The sequence below is a fragment of the Phyllobates terribilis genome, unplaced genomic scaffold, assembly GCF_046119375.1.
Source record: "Phyllobates terribilis strain yellow unplaced genomic scaffold, ASM4611937v1 Scaffold_12__6_contigs__length_324123572, whole genome shotgun sequence".
Taxonomy (NCBI): Eukaryota; Metazoa; Chordata; class Amphibia; order Anura; family Dendrobatidae; genus Phyllobates; species Phyllobates terribilis.
In genome coordinates this window covers 215,825,235-215,843,180 of record NW_027362772.1, presented here as the reverse complement: position 1 = coordinate 215,843,180, position 17,946 = coordinate 215,825,235, and positions in this window count along the sequence as shown.

Below are 17,946 nucleotides of genomic sequence, written 5' to 3'. Positions count from 1 at the left end.
AGTGGTTTAACAAACGGTTTTAATGCCCCTTGGAAGAGTGGTGGAGATCACAGTAGCTTAACAAGACAGTTTTAATGCCCCTTGGAAGAGTGGTGGAGGTCACAGTAGCTTAACAAGACGGTTTTAATGCCCCTTGGAAGAGACGTGGAGGTCACAGTAGCTTAACAAGACGGTTTTAATGCCCCTTGGAAGAGTGGTGGAGGTCACAGTAGCTTAGCAAGACAGTTTTAATGCCCCGTGGAAGAGACGCGGAGTTCAGAGTGGTTTAACAAGACGCTTTTAATGCCCCTTGGAAGAGACGTGGAGGTCAGAGTGGTTTAACGAGACGGTTTTAATGCCCCTTGGAAGAGTGGTGGAGGTCACAGTAGCTTAACAAGACAGTTTTAATGCCCCTTGGAATAGTGGTGGAGGTCACAGTAGCTTAACAAGACGGTTTTAATGCCCCTTGGAAGAGTGGTGGAGGTCGCAGTAGCTTAACAAGACGGTTTTAATGCCCCTTGGAAGAGACGTGGAGGTCAGAGTGGTTTAACAAGACGGTTTTAATGCCCCTTGGAAGAGTGGTGGAGGTCACAATAGCTTAACAAGACAGTTTTAATGCCCCTTGGAATAGTGGTGGAGGTCACAGTAGCTTAACAAGACGTTTTAATGCCCCTTGGAAGAGTGGTGGAGGTCGCAGTAGCTTAACAAGACGGTTTTAATGCCCCTTGGAAGAGACGTGGAGGTCAGAGTGGTTTAACAAGACGGTTTTAATGCCCCTTGGAAGAGTGGTGGAGGTCACAATAGCTTAACAAGACAGTTTTAATGCCCCTTGGAATAGTGGTGGAGGTCACAGTAGCTTAACAAGACGGTTTTAATGCCCCTTGGAAGAGTGGTGGAGGTCGCAGTAGCTTAACAAGATGGTTTTAATGCCCCTTGGAAGAGTGGTGGAGGTCACAGTAGCTTAACAAGATGGTTTTAATGACACTTGCAAGAGACGTGGAGTTCAGAGGAGCTTAAAAAGACGGTTTTAATGCCCCTCGGAAGAGTGGTGGAGGTCACAGTAGCTTAACAAGACAGTTTTAATGCCCCTTGGAAAAGTGGTGGAGGTCGCAGTAGCTTAACAAGATGGTTTTAATGCCCCTTGGAAGAGACGTGGAGGTCACAGTAGCTTAACAAGACTGTTTTAATGCCCCTTGGAAGAGTGGTGGAGGTCACAGTAGCTTAACAAGACGGTTTTAATGCCCCTTGGAAGAGACGTGGAGGTCACAGTAGCTTAACAAGATGGTTTTAATGCCCCTTGGAAGAGTAATGGAGTTCACAGTAGCTTAACAAGACAGTTTTAATGCCCTTTGGAAGAGACTTGGAGGTCAGAGTGATGTAACAAGATGGTTTTAATGCCCCTTGGAAGAGTTTTGCAGGTCACCGTAGCTTAACAAGATGGTTTGAATGCCACTTGGAAGAGTGGTGGAGGTCGCAGTAGCTTAACAAGACGGTTTCAATGCACCTTATAAGAGACGTGGAGGTCAGAGTGGTTTTACAAGACGGTTTAATGCCCCTTGGAAGAGACGTGGAGTTCAGAATAGCTTAACAAGACTGTTTTAATGCCCCTTGGAAGAGTGGTGGACGTCACAGTAGCTTAACAAGACGGTTTTAATTCCCCTTGGAAGAGTGGTGGAGGTCGCAGTAGCTTAACAAGATGGTTTTAATGCCACTTGGATGAGACGTGGAGGTCAGAGTGGTTTAAGACGGTTTTAATGCCCCTTGGAATAGACGTGGAGTTCAGAGTAGCTTAAGAAGACGGTTTTAATGCCCCTTGGAAGAGTGGTGGAGGTCACAGTAGCTTAACAAGACGGTTTTTTAATGCCCTTTGCAAGAGTGGTAAAGCTCCCAGTAGCTTAACAAGACGGTCTTAATGCCCCTTGGAAGAGATGTGGAGGTAACAGTAGCTTAACAAGATTGTTTTAATGCCCCTTGGAAGAGTGGTGGAGGTCACAGTAGCTTAACAAGACGGTTTCAATGCCCCTTGGAAGAGACGTGGAGGTCACAGTAGCTTAACAAGATGGTTTTAATGCCCCTTGGAAGAGTAGTGAAGGTCAGAGTGGTTTAAAAAGACGGTTTTAACGCCCCTTGGAAGAGTGTTGGATGTCGCAGTAGCTTAACAAGACGGTTTTAATGCCCCTTGGAAGAGTGGTGGAGGTCGCAGTATCTTTACAAGATGGTTTTAATGCCCCTTGGAAGAGACATGGAGGTCACAGATGTTTAACAAGACGGTTTTAATAACCCTTGGAAGAGACGTGGAGTTCAGAGTAGCTTAACAAGGCGGTTTTAATGCCCCTTGGAAGAGTGGTGGAGGTCACAGTAGCTGAACAAGACGGTTTTAATACCCCTTGAAAGAGTGGTGGAGGTCGCAGTAGCTTAACAAGACGGTTTTAATGCCCCTTGGAAGAGTGGTGGAGGTCGCAGTAGCTTAACAAGATAGTTTTAATGCCCCTTGGAAGAGTGGTGGAGGTCGCAGTAGCTTAACAAGATGGTGTTAATGCCCCTTGGAAGATATGTGGAGGTCAGAGTGTTTTAGCAAGACGGTTTTAATGCCCCTTGGAAGAGTGGTGGAGGTCACAGTAGCTTAACAAGACGGTTTTAATGCCCCTTGGAAGAGACGTGGAGTTCAGAGTAGCTTAACAAGATGGTTTTAATGCCCCTTGGAAGAGTGGTGGAGGTCACAGTAGCTGAACAAGACGGTTTTAATACCCCTTGAAAGAGTGGTGGAGGTCGCAGTAGCTTAACAAGACGGTTTTAATGCCCCTTGGAAGAGTGGTGGAGGTGGCAGTAGCTTAACAAAACGGTTTTAATGCCCCTTGGAAGATTGGTGGAGGTCACTGTAGCTTAACAAGATGGTTTTAATGCCCCTTGGAAGAGTGGTGGAGGTCGCAGTAGCTTAACAAGACGGTTTTAGTACCCCTTGGAAGAGTGGTGGAGGTCGCAGTAGCTTAACAAGACAGTTTTAATGCCCCTTGGAAGAGACGTGGAGATCAGAGTAGCTTAACAAGATGGTTTTCATGCCCCTCACAAGAGCCATGAAGTACAGCATATTAAAAACATTATTCCTATTATTGGGGAGTGGGTCTCCCATAGTCTTTGCCTATGCCTTCCAAGCAAAAGCTGCCAAAAATTAGGACGGAGGAACTTGCAATGCTAGCAACACGGACCACAGTCACCCTGGTGGTATAGTGGTGGTGGAGGCTGAGGATAAGGAGAAGAGCAAAAAACAGCTGAAATGAGGAAGCGTATACCCATGTGTGGGTGTGAAGCGGTGCATGGGAATATGCCTCCTGAAATAACATAGTGGATTTGACTTTATGTTACTCTGCTGTCATTTGGTGGTGATGAGAAGTCCAGCCCTTGTTCATTTTGATAAGGGTCAGCTTGTCAGCATTGTCAGTTGACAGGCGAGTGCGCTTATCAGTTATAATTCCCCCAGCGGCACTAAAAACACGCTCCGATAACACGCTAGCGGCAGGTCAGGCCAGGACCTTCAAGGCGTACAGAGCGAGTTCATTCCAAGTGTCCAGCTTGGATACCCAATAATTAAAAGGCACAGAGGAATCACGGAGGATGCTGGTACGCTCGGCAAGGTACTCCCTCACCATCTTTTGAAACTTTCCACTCCTTGTGAGAGTACCCCACGCCTCAGGGCCTGTAAGCTGGGCGGGTCTCTGAAAACTGTCCCAGAATGTTGACAGTGTTCCCCTTCCTCTGCTGGATTGGAGTTGCGTCTCTCTCGCCTGTACGCCTTGGTTGGTCAACGAACTGTGACCTCTGCCGCTAGTGTGTTCAGACGGGAATTTTTTTAACAGTTCAGCAGCAAGGGCCTTCTGGTACTGCCACATTTTTGTAGACCTCTCCACCTCAGGAAAAAGAGAGTGAAAGTTCTCCTTGTAGCGGGGGTCTAAAAGTGTCACCAACAAGTAATGATTGTCACCCAACATTTTGACAACGCAAGAGTCACGGTTAAGGCAGAGTAACATAAAGTCAGCCATGCGTGCCAGACTGGTAACGGGAAAGACTTCCGTGTCCTCACCAAGATGACGACTTACCATTCTCTCCTCCTCCCCCCTGTCCTTAGGCCACCCACGCTGAAACGACGGTATGACAGTTGTACAGGTACTACCGTCTACAGCGCATGATACCAGCTCCTGTTCTTCCTTCTCTTCCTCTTCCTCCTCTTCCTCATTGTCCCCCAATGCACGTTGGGATGAGATAAGGCTGGGCTGTGTGTAATCGCCCATTACGGCTTCTTGATCCATCTCATCATACTCTTTCTGCAATGCCTCCTCTTTAATTCTCTGCAGAGAGCGTTGCAAAAGACAGACAAGTGGGATGCTGACGCTAATGATGGCATCATCGCCACTCACCATCTTGGTGGACTCCTCAAAGTTTGTCAGGATGGTACATATATCAGACATCCAGGACCACTCCTGAGGTTTTGTGTGTGGATTCTGACCTGAATATCGACGGCCTTGTTGCAGCTGGCACTCCAGAACTGCTCTCTACTGCTCACAAATCCTTTGCAACATGTGGAGGGTAGAGTTCCAATGTGTGGGGACATCACACACCAGTCGGTGTGCCGGAAGCTGCAAACGCTGCTGCAACACAGCAAGGGCGGCGGAAGCTGTAGCCGACTTGCAAAAATGAGCTGACAGGTGGCGTACTTTGACGAGCAGATCTGGCAACTCGGGGTACGATTTAAGAAACCGCTGAACCACGAGGTTAAGAACATGAGCCAGGCATGTTACGTGTGTGATCTCGCCTCGCCTCAGAGCCGCCACCAGGTTACGGTCATTGTCACACACGGCCATGCATGGATGTAGGTTCAGCGGTTTCAGACACAGATCTGCCTGTTCTTTCACAGCTGTGCACAACTCACAAACAGTGTGAGGTTTATCACCTAAGCTTATGAGTTTCATCACAGCCTGTTGCCGCTTGGCTGAGGCAGTACTGTAGTGCTTCCAGCTTGTAACTAGTAACATAGTTTTTAAGGTTGAAGGAAGACTAAGTCCATCTAGTTCAACCCATAGCCTAACTTGTTGATCCAGAGGAAGGCAAAAAAAACCCATGTGGCAAACACTAAGCTCCACATTGGGGAAAAAAATTCCTTCCCGACTCCATACGACAATTAGACTAGTTCCCTGGATCAACGCCCTATCAAGGATTCTAGTATTTATAACCTGTAATATTATACTTTTCATGAAATGCATCTATGCCCTTCTTAAATTTTAATAGTGAATCACTCATTACAACATCATGTGGCAGAGAGTTCCATAGTCTCACTGCTCTTACAGTAAAGAATCCACGTCTGTGATTATGATTAAACCTTCTTTCCTCCAGACGTAGAAGATGCCCCCTTGTCCCCGTCTCAAGCCTCAGAGTAAAAAGATCAGTAGAAAGGTCTTTGTACTGTCCCCTCATATACTTGTACATAGTAATAAGATCACCCCTAAGCCTTCATTTTTCCACAGTAAATAACCCCAAGTGTAATAACCTGTCTTGGTATTGCAGACCCCCCAGTCCTCTAATAACCTTGGACGCTCTTCTCTGCACCCGCTCTAGTTCAGCTATGTCTTTCTTATACACCGGAGACCAGAACTGTACACAGTATTCTAAGTGTGGTCGCACTAGTGACTTGTATAGAGGTAAAATTATGTTCTCCTCATGAGCATCTATGCCTCTTTTAATGCATCCCATTATTTTATTTGCCTTTGCAGCAGCAGCCTGACACTGGCCACTAAACGTGAGTTTGTCGTCCACCAATACACCCAGGTCTTTTTCAGTTACTACCCCATCAGCACCGTACACCAGAAGGCCCGGTTCTGGGTACCCCACGGCCCAGGGGGCGAGTCAGATGCGCCTATCAGTTATAATTCCACCAGCGGCACTAAAAACCCGCTCTGACAAAACACTAGCGTCAGGGCAGGCCAGGACCTCCAAGGCATAGAGAGCCAGTTCATGCCACGTGTCCAGCTTGGATACCCAACAATTAAAAGGCACATAGGAATCATGGAGGACGTTGCTACGGTCAGCAAGGTACTCCCTCAACATCTTCCGAAACTTTTCCCTCCTTGTGAGAGTACACCGTGCCTCAGGGCCTGTGCGATGGGAGGGTCTGAGGAAACTGTCCCAGAACTTTGACAGTGTTCCCCTGCCTCTGCTGAAGGATGTTGGTACAGTCAGAAAGGTACTCCTTGAGCATCTTCCCAAACTTTTCCCTTCTTGTGAGACTGCCCTGCGCTTCAGGGCTTGTACGATGGTAGGGTCTGAGAAAACTGTCGCAGAACTTTGACAGTGTTCCCCTGCTGGATTGGATTGGTGTCTCTCTCGCATGTACTCTTTGGTTGTCCAATGAACTGCGACCTCTGCCGCCAGCGTTTTCAGATGGGATTTTTTTTTAATAATTCCGCAACAAGGGCATTCTGGTACTGCCCCATTTTACTAGTCTTGTCCGGAGCGGGAATAAGAGACAGAAAGTTCTCCTTGTAGCGTGGGTCTAGAAGTGTCACCAACCAGTAATGACTGTCACCCAAAATTTGGACAACGCGAGTGTCACGGGAAAGGCAGTGTAACATAAGCTCAGCCATATAAACAATAGAACCGAACTCTATGGTAGTGCAATATCCACATATTTAGTATTAAGGGTAATCTACTGTATAACACATAACCTACAAAGAATATAGAGTATCTTCCCAAACAGAACAATTCTGGAACAATACTTGAATTGTATTAAAACATCAAAATTTATTAGATCATTGAAAAGACATATCAGTGCACATAAAAATAGTAGGCCATTCGGGGTGGAATTCACAGAGACAGAGCAGCAAATATAGGTAGGTCCTCATGGGATAATCTGACCATATATAAACAGGCTTGCAATATAGTATATATAGACATACTACTTCAGACCATGAATCCGTTACATACATGTAATAAAGGCTGAATATATATAGGCTATAGAGCCACCAAAGCAAAAGCCTTCAAAAATCAAATGTCAGAGACGGCCTCACTAAGTAACAAATATCACGTGATCATATGTAAGATCACAGGAAAAAAGTGAGGCTCACCCATGAAAACTGTAGGGACCAGTTGCGGCGCAGAAGCCCCGACGCGCGTTTTGCATTGCTTCTTCAGCCATGTGTGCCAGACTGCTAACAGGCAAGACTTCCGTGTTCTCACCAAGAGAACGACTGACCATGCTCTCCTCCTCCTCCTCCCTATCCTCAGGCCATACACGCTGAACAGACAGTATGACAGTTGTGCAGGTAGTACCATTTATAGCACAGGAAACTAGCTCCTGTTCTTCCTCCTCCTCTTCCTCATTGTCACCCAATCCACATTGGGATGAGATGAGGCAGGGCTGTGTGGAATCACCCTGTACGATTCCTTGCTCCATGTCATCGTGCTCCGCCTGCCATGTAGCCTCTTTAATTGTGAACAGAGAGCATTTCAGAAGACAGAGAAGCGGGATGGTGACGCTAATTATGGTGTCATCGCCACTCACCATCTTGAAGGAGTCCTCAAAGTTTTGGAGGATGGTATAGATGTCTAACATCCATGTCCACACCTTAGGTCTTATGTGTGGAGTCTGACCTGAATACCGACGGCCTTGTTGATGCTGGTACTCAATAACTGCCCTCTTCTGCTCACAAATCCTTCCCAACATCTGCAATGTAGAGTTCCAACGCGTGGGGACATAGCCCCCCAGTCGGTGAGCTGGAAGCTGCAAATGCAGCTGAAGCACGGCAAGGGCGGCGGAAGCTGTAGCTGACTTTCTAAAATGGGCACACAGGTGGCGTACTTTGACAAGCATGTCCGGTGAGTCCGGGTAGGTTTTGAGAAACCGCTGAATCACAAGGTGGAGCACATGGGCCAGGCATGGTATGTGTGTGAGCTCGCCTCGCCTCAGAACCGCCACCAGGTTATGGCCATCGTTACACACGACCATGCCTGGCTGTAGGGTCAGCGCAGTCAGTCACAGATCTGCCTGCTCTTTCAGAGCTGTCCACAACTCTTCAGCGATGTGCGGCTTTTCACCTAAGCATATTAGCTTTAGCACAGCCTGTTGTCGCTTGGCTGAGGCAATGCTGCAGTGCTTTCAGCTTGTGACTGATGTGGTCATTTTGGAGATGAAGGCTGAAGAGGAGAAGGAGGTGCAGGAGCTGTAGAATGTGGGGGCAACCTTGATTGATCCAGGGCCCACAATCCTCGGCGTCGGGAGGACATGTTCTGTCCCAAGGTCAGACCGGGTCCCGGCATCCACTATATTAACCCAGTGTGCCATCAGCGAGATGTACTGTCCCTGCACACAAGCACTTGTCCACATGTCCGTGGTTAGGTGGACTTTCCCAGTAACTGCGTTGTTGAGAGCACAGCTAATGTTATGGGACACGTCCTCGTGTAATTTGGGGACGGCACACCAGGAGAAATAGTGGCGGCTGGGGATGGCCACCATCAGGTTGCGGAAAGTGTCCGTCTTCACGAGCCTAAAAGGCAACATTTCGAGCACAAGCATTTGCGAAATGTGTGAATTTAGTAATGTGAGCTGTGGGGCGTTGGCTGCGTATTTGCGCTTGCGTTCCAAGGACTGGGGTATAGACAACTGAACGCTGCGCTGGGACAATGACGTGGACCTGCTTGCTGATGGTGCTAGTTAAGAGTGTGCAATGACAGGTGCAGGGCGGGAGGCATCTTTGCATGCGCCATGGACAGGGGATTGGCATGCACGCACAACAGCGGAACAAGCAGTTGTGTCATCCGCAGACACTGTTTCTGGACGCTGGGGTTCGGCCCACTTAGTCGGGTGCTTTGCTGCCATGTGCCTGATCATGCTGGTGGTGGTTAGGCTGCTAGTTTTGCTAACCCTGCTAATGATGGCCAGGTAGATGGTGCAAATGGCCTTTTTGCGGTTATCTGCACAGTCTTTAAAAAACAACCAGACTCGGGAAGACCTAACAGTTGTACTGGCAACTTCCGTTGTGTTGGCTTTATGGGGAATGTTTTCCTGCCTTTTGTCTGAGGCCACCACACTGCTTCTTCCTGGCTGTTGTGGTGCGCCTCCCTTCCCCTATGTGCTGCTGTCCTCACTCTGTATGTCCCCCCGTGAAGGTTGGGTTAGTTACTATATCATCCAGCACCTCGTCTTTCACTTCCACATCGTGGTCCTCCTCCTGACTTTCCGGCAATTGTGTATCATCACCATCATCCACCTCTTGCGACAGTAATTGCACTTTCCCACCGTTGCCTTCATGTGACTGTGGCTACTCAAATATTTGGGCATCGCTACATGCGTTCTCCTCTTGACTTGCTTGAAGCTGACCGTGCGAGAGGCCCGAATTTACAAATGGAAAAGTGAACAGCTCTTCTGAGTGTCCAAGTGTGGGATCAGTTGTCTCCGGGTACTCAGCATGGTGGGAGGAAGGGGGATAAGGGTGAGGAATATGAGGTCCGGACTCACGGCTACTGAGACTTGACCATGTGGAAGACAGGGTGGTGGTGGTGGCTAAGTGACTGGAAGCAATATCTGCTATCCAACCAACAGCCTTTTTACACTGCTCTGTGTTCAATAGTGGTGTTCTGCGGTCCCCTAGTAATTGGGACAGGAAAGTCAAGCGACAAGATGTAAGTGTTTGCTGTGGCACAATTTAAGCTTGCCCTCGGCCACGACCTCGGCCTCGGCCACTTCATGCACCATCACCATCACGTCCACTTCCCTGTCCCTTGCCACGCACCTTGCCCATTTTAAATGGAGGACAATATTTTCCACGTTCACTAGAAATTGCTGATTTTGGAAAGCAGTTGTATGTGATACGTCTGACCGAAAACCACGGTTTTAAATAGCAGGCCTGTAGTTTACTAATACTATTATTCACAGAGACCTTGTGTGAATAGCTTGATCGACACACTGCAACAAAATTGAAATGGAAGCCAGAAATGGCAGATTTTGTAACGCAGTTATATGTGATACATCTAACAGAGAACCACGGTATTAAATAGCAGGCCTTTAGTTTACTAATACTATTCTTCACAGTGACCTCGTGTGAATAGCTTCACCGACACACTGCAACAAAATGGAAATAGAAGCCAGAAATGGCTGATTTTGGATCTCAGTTACGGTGGTCCGACACGTCTCCCTGGTGGCTGCATCTTGAAAAGGCGACCTCTCTCTTTCACAGCCAGCTCAGAGAAGCAATCAATTGTACTAGCGTCTATCAGATGCGAATACAAAATAAACCCTGAACGCCAGCTCTTCTGGGTCAGGGCAAAGTTAGCAGCATGACAAGGTCATCCGATTACGCTGCTGATGTCACTCTCAAGCAACGCAGAGGCAAAGGGAATGTCAGTCTGGTAAGCGCTCCCCTGGAGCTGAAGAGGCCAAAGATTTATTGTAATTGGGGGGGGGGGTTCAGGAGACATGAGGAGCAAGATAGACACAGTATTGGTGCGGACGCAGTATACGGAGTTCAGGGGCAATTTGCTTGCACGGACACACTATAAGGAGCAGAGTGTGGATTGATGCAGTCACACTGAGGAAAGGGGTTCAGGGGACTGGTGCGGACAAAGTATGAGGAGTGGAGGGGATTAGTGCAGACACTGTATGAAGAGTGGAGGAGGGGATTGCTGCGGACACAGAATGAGTAGCCAGAGGTGGATTGATGTTGACACAACATGAGGAGAGGGGGGTTGTGGGGATTGATGAGGACACAGTATGAGGAGCGAGGGAGGGGAGTGGCATGGACACAATATGAGCTGCCAGGGGGAATTGGTGCAGACACAGAATGAAAGGGGGAAATTGATGGGGGAACAGTATGAGAAGTGGGGGGATTGGTGTGCAGACACAGTATGAGGAGAGGGTGTGGACACAGTATGGGAAGTGAGGGGGACCTGTCAGGAGAGAGAATGGCAGTATGGGGAGCAAGGGGAACCTGTAAGGAGACAGTATGACAGTATGGGGAGTGATGGGGATCTGTAAGGATACAGTATGGGGAGTGTGGCATATGTGAGGAAACAGTATGAGGAATGGGGGGAGAATGGGTGTGGAAACAGTATGGGGAGTGGGGATGTATGAGGAGACAGTAAGGAGAGTGAGGGGGAAATGTGTGAGGAGACAGTATTAAGAGGGAGGGGAATAGTGTGAGGTGATAGCATAGGGAAGAAAAGTGTGAACAGGCACAGAATAGAGACTGTGTAGTGTGGGGGCAGTATGAAGAGGGGGCAGCATGGGTGGGCAGTGTGAGGACACAGCAAGGAGGATACAGTATGCTGAGGAGGGGAAGTATGATGAGGGGGCAAATTATGCGACTGGACACTATAGGGGGTACAGGTGAGAGGACAGTGTGAAGAGGGGGCCCAGTATGGAAAGGAGGGAGCAGTGTGGAGGGCATGAATCATAAGAGGGACAGTGTAGCGTTATATTTTATGCTGGGAGACGACTCGACACTATGTGGGGGGACACAGATGAGAGGACAGTGTGAATAGGATGCCCAGTATGGAAAGGAGGGGACAGTGTGGAGGGCATGAACCATAAGAGGGACAGTGTTGCATCATATTTTGTGCTGAGAGCACAGTGAGGGGCAATTATTTTTTCAGACACAGCGTAGGGCAGATATTTTTATTCAGGAGCATTATAATGACATTGCTATTTTTAAGGGCACTGGGTTGGTATGTGCTGCAGAAGAACAGAGAAGTTGGAAGTTTGCAGAGACAAGCTGTGGATGTGAAAAATCATCATGGCATCTGAATAAGATGAAGAAGAAAAGAAAGATAATGAGTCCTATCAGAAGCAACGTCGTCTGTAAGGTTTCTGGTTGTAAATGTAATCCCCTTTTCCAGAGCTTTGTGATACTGCCTGCATCTCATTAGTACTTTGCTGTATGGTCCACAGTCTGATGACTGTTAACAACAACACCATGTACCACCTTACCATTATTAAGGACATGCTGGGAATTGTAGGTTCATGTGATACAATTGTATGTAGGGCTGACCTGACATTACAATTGATTGCTGTACACTAATTGATGTATTCATGTACTAATGGTGATTCTGTTGATGTATTCATGTACTGATGGTGGTTCTGGTTCTGTATTTCTCTACTGATGGTGGTTCGGGTGACATATTTCTGTACTGATGGTGGTTCTGGCGATATATATTCATGTACTGATAGTGGTTCTGGTTATGTATTTCTGTACTGCTGGTAGTTGTGGTGATGTATTTTTGTGCTGTAATTGGTTCTGATCCTGTACACATGTAACAATCCATAACTTACAAGATTATGTGATACATGGCTATGTTAATAAAGTACTGTGCTGTCTGATAAGTTAAGGGTTACTATATTATTATTTAAGTTAGGAGCACCCTATGCGACTGCAGACTTCTGAATCATAATAGAGAACTCATTGCAGGCTGTCAGGATCCTCTGGTGCCTGAGTTGAGATCAAGAGGTCATGCAACCGCAAGTATGCGACTTGCATACATGCAGTTAAGTGTCAACCAGACATGCGTGGCCTCACTCAATACAAGTGAATTTTGTGAGGCTGGACACTTCTAGTTGGAATGTTGCAAACTTTCACTCACATGACTATCCACTCTTGCCGCCAACACCAGAGGATCCTGACATATCCGTTGTGACTCTGAGAATTCAGAAATCTGCAGTCACCTAGAGTGACTGCAGACTTTCATCCCAAACCTGGACAACCCTTTTAAATATAACATTAAGCACTGTAGCATGCCTAATCCTAACAGCGTGTAATATACTCACTATCAGGACTCAGCTCTGCTTCCTGGTTCCAGTGGTCATCACATGATCACTCATATGTGATTCTCATACTTACAGTCACGTAACAACTAGCTTCTCTCAGTTAAGCAGGAGCAATAGTATTTCACTGAGCATTGAAAGAATAAGGAAAAGCAGCTAAGTCGGCATATAAGGTCACATGACAACTACTCAATTGGATCCAGTGACCTTTTGCTGTGTGGTCTGTTTCCCCCTCTGTTGAGCCACAGCCCAATTCGTCTCTGTCCAAAAGCTGATGGTTATTTTGTCCTTGCTTTCCTTTTCTTGGTTTGCTTCACTTCAGGTGATTTCCATTTTCTCTTTTGGTTCTGTCCTATCACATTTTGGGATGGGCTTTATATAATCACCTCTCACTGACTTTCTTTGTTGGAGATACTTCTATGTAGAAAGTGTTAGGAGTTCCAGCTCCTCAACAAGGGATTATCTTGCTTGATTAACCCCAGTTGCTTTTCTTGCTGTCTGACTGTGAATCCTCCTCCCCATCACCCTTCCCTTTCTTTTACGTTTGGGGGCTGAGAGGTTTTTTCACTTAGTCCATTTTTTGGTTCTCTGTATTTTTCCCTGTCTATCCTGTGTGAATGTGTTTAGCTTCTTACCCTGGGTTTTCGAGTCTCCCTGCGTGCTCTCCTTTCCCTTTGCAGGATTTGTGTTGCAGCCTCCCCTCTGGTTCCTCAGGAGGTACGAAAAACACTTTAACGGTTAAAGTTTGCACACACCTTCTCATTTAAAGATTTTTCTGTATTTTCATGATTTTGAAAATTGTACATTTACACTGAAGGCATCAAAACTATGAATTAACACATGTGGAATTATATCCTTAACAAAAAAGTGTGGAACTGAAAATATATCTTATATTCTAGGTTCTTCAAAGTAGCCACCTTTTGCTTTGATGACTGCTTTGCACACTCTTGGCATTCTCTTGATGAGCTTCAAGAGGTAGTCACCGGAAATGGTTTTCACTTCACAGGTGTGCCCTGTCAGGTTTAATAAGTGGGATTTCTTGCCTTATAAATGGAGTTGGGATCATCAGTTGTGTTGTGCAGAAGTCAAGTGGATACACAGCTGATAGTCCTACTAAATAGACTGTTAGAATTTGTATTATGGCAAGAAAAAAGCAGCTAAGTAAAGAAAAACGAGTGGCCATCATTAATTTAAGAAATTAAAGTCGGTCAGTGTGAAAAATTGGGCAAACTTTGAAAGTGTCCCCAAGTGGAGTTGCAAAAACCATCAAGCGCTACAAAGAAACTGGCTCACATGAGGACCGCCCCAGGAAAGGAAGACCAAGAGTCACCTCTGCTTCTGAGGATAAGTTTATCCGAGTCACCAGCCTCAGAAATCGCAGGTTAACAGCAGCTCAGATTAGAGACCAGGTCAATGCCACACAGAGTTCTAGCAGCAGATACATCTCTTCAACAACTGTTAAGAGGAGACTTTGTGCAGCAGGCCTTCATGGTAAAATAGCTGCTAGGAAACCACTGCTAAGGACAGGCAGCAAGCAGAAGAGACTTGTTTGGGCTAAAGAACACAAGGAATGGACATTAGACCAGTGGAAATCTGTGCTTTGGTCTGATGAGTCCAAAGTTGAGATCTTTGGTTCCAACCAATGTGTTTTTGTGCGATGCAGAAAAGGTGAATGGATGGACTCTACATGCCTGGTTCCCACCGTGAAGCATGGAGGAGGAGGTGTGATGGTGTGGGGGTGCTTTGCTGATGACACTGTTGGGGATTTATTCAAAATTGATGGCATACTGAACCAGCATGGCTACCACAGCATCTTGCAGCGGCATGCTATTCCATCCGGTTTGCGTTTAGTTGGACCATCATTTATTTTTCAACAGGACAATGACCCCAAACACACCTTCAGGCTGTGTAAGGGCTATTTGATCAAGAAGGAGAGTGATTGGGTGCTACGCCAGATGACCTGGCTTCCACAGTCACCAGACCTGAACCCAATCGAGATGGTTTGGGGTGAGCTGGACCGCAGAGTGATGGCAAAAGGGCCAACAAGTGCTAAGCATCTCTAGGAACTCCTTCAAGATTGTTGGAAGACCATTTCCGGTGACTACCTCTTGAAGCTCATCAAGAGAATGCCAAGAGTATGCAAAGCAGTCATCAAAGCAAAAGGTGACTACTTTGAAGAACCTAGAATATAAGACATATTTTCAGTTGTTTCACACTTTTTTGTTAAGTATATAATTCCACATGTGGTAATTCATAGTTTTGATACCTTGAGTGTGAATGTACAATTTTCAAAGTCATGAAAATACAGAAAAATCTTTAAATGAGAAGGTGTGTCCAAACTTTTGGTCTGTACTGTATATCTGTACTCTGCACTCACATAACCCTTGGAAACTCATATTTAACAACAATGAATATTTTTCTTCTGTATGACATCAGTTCTGGTATCGCATTTTCTGAAATAATTAGAAAATTACAAAAAATCTGATAAATTGCCAAAATGTAAATGGGTTTATCCTTATTAATTACATTGAACATATTCTTACACAATTCAAATCTCCTGAAATTAATGTCAGAGACATGACACACTCAACTATTTCCTCATTAATCGATTAAGTCACTTAGTGAGTTGTGTTGGTATCATCACTAATGATGACTCTCCTCTGTAATCCTATGATAACGTCTCACCGGCACTTAATTGTGACTCACAATAGTTACCAGCCCTGGGAATGCCTCGAGGTGCCTGGTTTAGTCTTCAAAAATCTAACAATTGTATTACTGTGCATAATGTTTTTTTTTCTTTAGCTCTTCTTCATTGTATGGGACTAAGAACATCAATAAACAAAAAACTTTACAAGTATCATCATTTTTTCTTGCAAAAATTGCTTTATTAAATTTTCCAGAAAAGTTAAAATAAAATATAAAAATATGAAGTGAATCTGCTAGAGACTTGTATATATACACGACTTGGGCTGTATAGCAATAAAATTACATATATGATTATCCATAGAAAAAAGCCATGGTCAAAAACCATGAAGTCTGGCTAATGAACATGTTCATTATAATAGCTGCCATCTCCTTAGTATATAGGCATATTGCTAAACAGAAATAGAAATAATTTTCAGCTATGATATAAGAACTAAGATTCCAGAAAGACACTGTATATATAAAAAACTAGATAAACTCTAAAGCTGTGTTCACATTGTGTTTTAAACTCACGTTATTGGCTCCATCTACATCATTACAGACAATGGCCCCATCAGCAAAGATGTCTGAATCCCCTTTTCCAGGGCTTCAGATGTAAGCCCGGATGGGGCTGCTACGTGAGGGAAAAGCTCAATGTGAACATACCCTAAAAATAACACATCCCTCAAGTTTATAAAGTACATACCACTAATATGGAACAATGATTTGCTGAACAAGCGATCTTGCAAATGTTTGCCCCTAATTATTGGTCTATATAAACATGTCAGGAGATGTTCTTTTCTTGTTTGAACACTTCTTGTATAGTGAAATAAAAATCATTGTTGTCTGCAGCATGTCCCTCATGCAATAAGGGGTGTGTAACCAACATTGTACAGGCATAAAATATTAATGACCTATGCCTAGGATAGGTCATCAATAGCAGATCCATGTGTGTTTGACACACAACACTCGTATAATCAATTATTATTAGATTCAGTAGTAGCTGAATGCAAACATTGGCTCCAGTTCATTAAGAAAAAACTTTTTGACAGTGAGGGTGATCAATGAGTGGAACAGGCTGCCACTAGAGGTGGTGAGTTTTCCTTCAATAGAAGTCTTCAAACAAAGGCTGGACAGACATCTGTCTGAGATGATTTAGTGAATCCTGCATTGAGCAGGGGGTTGGACCAGTTGACTCTGGAGGTCCCTTTCACCTCTACCTTTCTATGTTTCTATGTTTCTAAGACTGGTAATGTGCTCACCAGTGCTAATGATGGGCATGCAGGAGTAAGATGTCCCTGCTTTCATGAATTTGTGAGTACAGATCTCCGTTAAAAAATAAGAATCGGTCAATGAGTGCATGGAGACAATCAATCAAGTTATGCACTGTGGAAGAGATGTATGTGACCACATTGAACACTCATTTCCAGCCGATGATACCAGCTTGCATCTGTCCCTATTCTAAATGCAGCTAACAGTGGTATCAATAGGGAATAGATTTTTTATTTGCTTCCAGCAGCAAGGAATATAAGACAATAATCCCTGGCTGGATGCATGCAATATGCTATACCTAGTGCAATAGCTCACCCGTACACGAATTGCATATAAGAGAGGTAATATTGTAGAATATAAAATAGATTTTAACCGGCCCAGCAGAGTTTTTTTGGATGCGACAGCATCAAACTGTGAAGGAATGCAAGTAACCCTGCCTGCTTTGATGAATTTCTGCGTGCAGATTATATTAAAAAACATGAATCTGTCAATGATTTTTGGAAAAAAGCAATCAAGTTATAGACAGTGTGAGATGTATGCGACCAGAATGAACACTCATTTCCCACCGATGATAGCTAGCACCTGTCCCTATTCAAAATGCATCTCACAGCAGTATCAATAGGGAATATAATTTTTTTTTGGTTTGCTTGCAGCAGCAAGGAGTATAAGGCAATAATCCCTGGCTGGATGCATGTAATATGCTATCCCTAATGCGATAGCTCACCCATACATGAATTGCAGATAAGAGAGGTAATATTATAGAATATAGAATCGATTTGAATTGACCTTCCCATTATTAAGAAGTAGGTCTCCTATACTGTTACTGCATACAAATTAAGTACAAGAGCTGCCAAAAATGAATACGCACTCCAATACCACTTTGAAGAGACGTAGTGAAGGGCGTCAGAAAAATTGTATTAAAAATTATAATAAACTACCTTGTCCCAGCACAGTGTTCAGTTGTCCCTACCCTAGTCCTTGGAATGCAAGCGCAAATATGCAGCCACCCACCCACCCACAGGCCACAATACTAAACTGACACATTTGCAGACTGATTGCACCATGCCGAGTGTCAGGAGACAAGTGATCCCACACTTGGACGCTCTGAAGAGCTGTTCACATTTCCATTTATAGATTCTGGCCTCTCGCTCTATCCGTTTCAAGTGGGGCATGAGGAGATTGCAAGTAGCAATACCCAAATATATGAGCAGCCA